Source organism: Protopterus annectens, chromosome 4.part0, assembly GCF_019279795.1.
Source record: "Protopterus annectens isolate FY-2018-M chromosome 4.part0, PAN1.0, whole genome shotgun sequence".
Taxonomy (NCBI): domain Eukaryota; kingdom Metazoa; phylum Chordata; order Ceratodontiformes; family Protopteridae; genus Protopterus; species Protopterus annectens.
Genome location: NC_056733.1, coordinates 366,161,791 through 366,169,249, shown reverse-complemented (window position 1 = coordinate 366,169,249; position 7,459 = coordinate 366,161,791).

The following is a 7,459-nucleotide window of genomic DNA, read 5'->3' as shown; positions in this document are numbered from 1 at the left end:
TTATCGACAGCTCATTTCACTGACAAGCAAATCAGCAAGACCAATTCACTGAAAGTTCATTTCACTGGCAACTCATTTCATTGAAACTCTTTTCATCGACAGTTATATATTGCCTGTTCCCCACTGTAGTGCGATCCTGGAATTAGAATATATATAGTAAGGGGGGGTGAGGGTGAAGCCCCCACATACTTTAATTGTATATTGTTTTTTGTATCCATCTGTATAGTTTAAAATGTTTATAATACACCCCCCATTGTGGGGGGCTGTGCCCCCCACCCCCACCCCTTACTATATATTCCAACTCCAGGATCACACTACAGTGGGGAACAGGCCATATATAGCTGTCAATGAAATGAGTTTCAGTGAAATAACTTGTCAGTGAAATGAGCTTTCAGTGAATTGGTCTTGCAGATTTGCTTGTCAGTAAAATGAGCTGTCGTGAAATGAAGGTAACCCATATATATATATATATATATATATATATATATATATATATATATATAAATATATATTTTATATATATAAAAAAATATATATATATATATATATATATATATATATATATATATATATATATATATACATATATATATATATATATATAATATATATATATATATATATATATATATATATATATATATATATATATATATATATATATATATATATATATATATATATACTCAACCTCTTAGTGCAAGACATCTGCACAAAGTCTGACAAAGTGGGGGGCACAAAGGCCAAAAAATAGGGACATATTTTAAATATGGATTTTATAGGGCTTAGACAGTTGCTAGAGCATCATGGTTTGTTTTAACATATATTTTCTGATAGAGTTCAGGTCTGAAACACAAATGATTGTCATAATTTAGTGACCTCAATTCTCACATCATCCCAGTGATTTGTCAGAAATGCATAACAGTTATGGAGAACTGACCAAAAATATGAGCCACACATCTGGACAGTGTATGAAAATCTGGACAGTGGAGAGGTATGACTGCTGTCATGTAATGTAATGGAAAAAACACTGAGAGCTGCCAATGATTTCAGCCAGTACCTTTTGAATTACAGTCAGACTAACACAACACTACCCCAAATCAGCTTTGCGGAATTACTCACGCATTTGAAAATATATCATTCACTACAGGGATGTAACTGTAGTGAAAAACAGACATCAGTGAGAAATTGTCTACCCACAACCATTTGCACCACAGTTACAGCAACATACCAGAAAGCTAACTGAACTCTAGAGTATAACAACTGTATGAACAAGCATATCCTGATTGTCATCCACACACTACTGCATATACTGCCCCAAGTCACAGTGTAGTTGGAATCCTGAGGTGTTACGGGACATGTATCAGTCTGCCCCTACAAACATATATAGCTGATGGACCACCAGCAACTGTAGCAGCATGCACAGTCAGATAGAAAAGGATCTATGACACTCAGATTTGCCCTTCTCCCTACCCTGCCAAAGACACATTTACACACACTACACTGCTACACAATCTTGACAATCTGTTGACAATGGCCAGACATACATAACTCTTAACTGTACAGATTTCCAAAGAATGTCCAGGGTGTGGGACGATATTTATGGCCACTGCCTCATAACATTTCTGGGATTCTGCTAAATCACTCAGATGATATTAGGAGTGAGGTCACTAAATAATGATATACCATACCTCTGACCCTTTTACTGCAAGACATCTTGACAAAGCCTGACATATTTGGGGGACAGAGGGCCAAAAATTGGGACATATCTTAATGGTGTTGTAAACTGAAAAAGTTGCTGGTGTTACGGGGTTTGTTGTAACATAACTTTTCTGAAGGATAAGGTCATCATTTACTGACTTCAATCCTTAGATTATCCTACTGATTTGCAAAAACAAAATTTTTCTGAGGAACAGACCAAATGTAAGAGGCAAACCTCTGGACATTCTGTGGAAATATGTACAGTTCAGAGGTATGTCATATGCATATCACTGTCAGACTTCAAATCACTCAGAAAATGCATGTCCAGACAAACCTTGTTAATATAGCAAATTTCTAACTATATAACAGCAATACTTACAATTTTTCCTAATTCTGGAACTTTCTCCGCCATTTTGTTGGGCTTTCTGAACATTTCTTGTTCTAAGAGTTATTTCCATCTACCCTCTGTGATGCTGTAGCTCCTACACCACCTTAATGTCCTGCTCAAAGGCAAAGAAAAGGGACAAGGCCCACATGTAGGACTTAATTATAGTACTGTGTTGCCATGCCATTGGCTAATGGAAAGACAATGCAGCTGTTTTGGATGCAATTAGCAAGTGGGAGACACCAATTGCTGCACATGTCATCACCTGCTCATGAGTATTACCTAAAAAAGGTAAGCTGCTGTCTATGCAAAACAGGTCTGAGCCTTTATATGTAAAGACTGAATAGAGAAAGAGGAATAGAGAAAGACACACCTCTCAGTTACTCTGAGAAAATATTACAGCACTACAACAGGTATGTCAAATAATTAAGCATGTAATGGAATGCAGAAGAGGGGATGCAATAATGGGAAATAGGAAGTTAAATGATAAGTATCAATAAGGCTTGCTGGACTGAAACATTGCTGTCCAGCACCTAAAGCCATCCTTTCTGGCTCTGTCTGCGGTGTCATAGATCACAGCTCTGGCTCCTGAGTCACCCCAGCAAAGGTCAGCTCACATATGACTACTACTGGAGTGTCTGTTGTACAATACTGACTGTGACACTGCCAGGCCCACTACCTGGGATGTTGCAAATATTTATATGTCACTTGTGAATACCACTATGATGCATATTCTTGTCTTACAAATGTAAGATACCTATATAGGGTATGTGCATAGTAAACAACTGGTGCAGAAGTGTGTGTTGAGCTGTATGTTATATACAGAGCTCATACTTTTCAACTGTCCAGAATTTTGCACACTGGCCACATGTTTGCCTCATATTTGTAGTCATTTTCTCATAGAGTTATGCTATGTCTGGCAAATCAGTAATATAACGTCATAATATAATAGCATACATTTGAATGTCAGATATCATATCCTTCAGAGTATTCCTGTGAATGCAAACCTTCTGTGCTATCAACTGTCTTAAGTGTGTTACAGCAATATTTATAAAGTGTCATTAATTTTGGGCCATTGCCCCCCATTTATCTATGCCTTTGTCCAGATGGCATGCTCGGACAGGTTGAGAGGTATGACTGAGCTGCAAGAGTATAAATACAGTGTGCCATACTAACAAAGAACAGAAACGTATATCAAGTATCACCTGTGCACATGTATGTATTAATAGGTGTAGCTGGAAGCCTCAAAAATACAGACATGAGTTGTAAAACATCAGGTAGATAAGCTGTACTTGTTTTACAAATGTGTAATCTTAGTTTCAGTGCATCAAACAGATATAAATGTCTACAGCTACAGGTTGTTGCATTGCCTTGAAACAGAAATGATTACTAGATTGATTATAATTACCAGGTTGAAATTGGAAGTGTTCAACTGTCTTATGACTTTCTGTCCAAGACTACAACAAGCATCTATATAAACACCTACATAGCTGTATGGACTCAGCAATACCTGACTTGTAAAACTCACCTCCCCCAAGTTAGAGTAATCCTCTGTGGTGGCAGCAGCAATACAGAAACCCCATAATATGTGGAAATATTGGCTGTACAGGGTCAAGAAGGGGCAGGTGCCAAATTGGAAGCAATCTCATCTTTGTCTGAACAAGCAAATAAGGTCACATGTGAATTACTCTAAGATTAACTACGAATACAAATTGGACACATCCACCAAGGCCAATCACAAGGCCTTCTTCACATATGTCTGCAATCTCAGCGGCAACAACCAAATCCAGTCTGTATTGGTGATCAATAATATTACATACACACACATCATAGCTATAGCCAACCTGCTTCAGACAGTTTAAGTGACAATGTCATCTCTCCTGTACCACTATTAGTATAGGAGGACATGCATAGCACCCGCCCCCCTCCCCTCATTATCAGGTAGCAGGTCTGTAATAACCTCTCAAAGGCAAAAAACTGAAGTCTCCATGGGATCTGATAAGATCCCTGGCTGCATCCTACATGAACTAAGGCATGAGCTCTCAGCTCCATTACACACTGTAGTCAACCAAAGCCTGAGCACCAGTGTCAGCCCATCTGCACAGAGGACAGCCACTGTCATCCCTCTACACAAAGGTGGAGCATCCACTGACCCAGCCAAGCATATGCACATCAGCCTAGCTACCCTGATCTGCAAAACTGGTAAAGGCATTATCAAAGACCTTATAAAGAGTAACATCAGTAACCTGCAAATGCTGGAGCCCACACAGTTTGGTACTGTCAAAGGGGGATCAGGCCTGTTAAACATGGCTGACTTATTTGAAGTGATCAACAAACACATGGATGAGGGGAAGATGGTGCACACTGCCTACCTTCACCTAGCCAAAAGCTCTGACAATAATCCCCAGCTGGACATAATACATAAGCCTACACAGCTAAGAATTGATGTGTATGTTACCAGATGGGTAGCTAACTGGCTCAATGATAGTACCCACTCAGTAAAAGTAGTGCAAGCCATCTCTAGTAGTAGACCTTTAAAGAGTGGTGTAGCCCAAGAATATGTTCGGGGACTCTACTGTTTGGGATATTCTGTTCTGAGGTGCAAGACAAAATCAGTGGCCTGTGGCTAATCAGGTTTACAGATAACTGCAATTGGCCACTGTCTAACATTCCCCTAGTGATGTGACCATCCTCCAAGAGGCTTTTACCCAAATGAATGACTAGTGCTAGTTGCATTGCCTCAAACTGAATGCCAGGAAATCCATTATTATCCCGGTTGTGGTAGATGCCATCCACAGTAGTTATGACAGTGATTACAATGTTATCAGCATGCAATCAGGTGTGAGGTGACTTGTGCACCAAGGTTGATAGCAACCTGACAGTTTCCAAATGCATTGGCACCATTGTATAGAATGCAGTCTACATGGCTCACATCACAAATAAGAGTATGTCATCCAGGAACCAGGAGGCCAGACCATCCCTGTACTCCTCCCTTATTAAACCCATGACTGAGTACAGTGGCTCATTTTGCATGTACCTTGCCAACCACATGCAGCAGTTGAAGAGACCACAGAGGTTCCTGACCAGGAAAATCCAGGGTCTGCAACACCTATCCTATACTGAAAGCCCTGTCATTCTACTCAGTCTCATACAGACTGATCATAGGTGATGTGTGCCTGGCATACAAGGCCATTCCCAATCCAGCCTAGATGGAGTTTCTGCATATCTGTAAGACAAACTCCACTTGTGCAACCCGCATCCAAGGCCCTCACCTGGTCTGTTATATGAATAGTACTTGTTGGGATACATGTGTGTCTCACACAATACACTGTCTGTAAAATACACTCCCTCCCGATTTCTAGCAGAGTACCTCCCTAGCCTTTTTTAAGTAGAAGCTGGATGGCTGCATGAGAAACACAAACTACACCCCTGGGATCCCAAATGGGGTCCCATCTGGACAGGGGAAGCAGGTGCTCACTTTGAGTGGACATGGGCAAAGATATGGGCTAGGCTTATGAGGACATCCAAGACAATAGCCTAGTATCATCCTATGAACCTATGCACTTAGTACTTTACATGTTTCCTGTATGTATTGCAGACTGTCCAGCAATGTTCTCATATATGTATCCCTGCGAGTCCAATCTGTGTAGTTACTGCAATGATAGAGTATTTGCTTGTTCCTTTATTAGTTATTATCACATACCGTTACACCTTGTCTTTGGTTCTGGTCTGTATAGCACTAAGTCAGCTCTTATACTACTTGCATATGCATGTGGTGAAACTGTATAGCTCACTCCAATAGCCCTGGTCTTGTTCACAATTGCCATTTTGCTAATAGGCTCATCACGCAGTAGGATTTGTCACCCTTTGTTGAGAGCCTTACAGTAGCTGTTAAAGAGATGGTTTGTGGCAGTCAAAACTGCCTTAATGTCTGGGCTGCAGGGCACATAGGTAGCAATGTTGATCCAGACTTTAACAGGAGTATGCGTGTGATTCAAAACTCAAATAGCAAAGTATGTAACATTTACTTGGCCAATGACCCAAATTAATGGTTGGACAGATAGACTGAATGATGTTTTGGATTTACTGCTCTGCTGACATGTTATTCTCATAGGTGTGCCAGTATGCAGTGTTATTGGGTATGAGGAGAGAGAGAGGGAGAAATTATCCCCACACTGACTATGGGGCCTGTGTGCTCTGAAGGGTAATTGTACTTTAATGTGTGTGTACTTGTCATCCTGCCATAGTGTACCTCTGTCACTGGTGTTAGTGGTGAGTATTTAGGCTCTCTGATGATTGGGCCAGTGCAGGGGCGACACACTGACGGTAAGTACTGATGAATACAGATGGCATATCACATCATGTACCATCATTGAGCCCCTCTCGGTCTGACAGTGTCATACAGGGTTATTTCACAGATTGTCCAGGTCTTCTTGACCATCCCTGACATGCTCTGCCTAGGTGAGTATGTACTCCACACCTCTATATGATTGCCTCACACCTATGGCTTCCATACCTGGTAACCCCTGTAGCAGGACAGCAAGTTATAGGTAGTTGTAATGGGTGGATGATATCACTGGATCAGCAGCAGTGCATACATATTGAGCATACAATGTACCCAGGTACCATCACTGTGCCACCAGGGGTCTGGCATGCCACAGACACATTCCCTAAACTATGTGGACAAAGATCATGTATTGTTCAACTGGTGTGCACAAATACATATTTGCCTGGCAGGAGGGTCTACATCTTTCTGGCACATGTACATATTCCACAAACATCTGGATGCTGAGGATGTCAGCCATCAATGAGGTGGTCACCCTACAACACATATGCACTGATCTCAGTTATTGTGTAGCTCAGATGTTCCTGGAATGTCCACATGCACCTGCAGGAGCAATCACCTATTTTTAGGATGTAGGCTTCAATACATGGTACTGTGATGCTGACCATGGGGGACACTCAGCAGTTGATGGCACATATGTGTGTGGACACAGCACAACACAGTCTGTCACAGCAGATAGGCCACTTATGGTATTCCACATACCATACCAAGTTACTAGGCTGTGGGCCCTAAGCGGCCATATCCCTAAGACACATGTTAGCCCATGTGTATGCAAGGCAGCAGCTGATGTCCCCATCCAAGAGGGACACAGGCGGTATCCCAAGGGTGTATGTGCTGCTAACTATACAGTTGACCATGTTACACCTGAAAAGGTGTAGGTACCTACTCTACCTGATGTGGACAGGGTGCCCATTCCCCTGCAGGGTGATTGTGTGTGACACACACCAAAAATGTCAACAAGGCCAGTCTAGGTCACTCACCAGGTGGAGTTTGTGTGTGCGCGTGTGTGTGTGTGTGTGTGTGTGTGT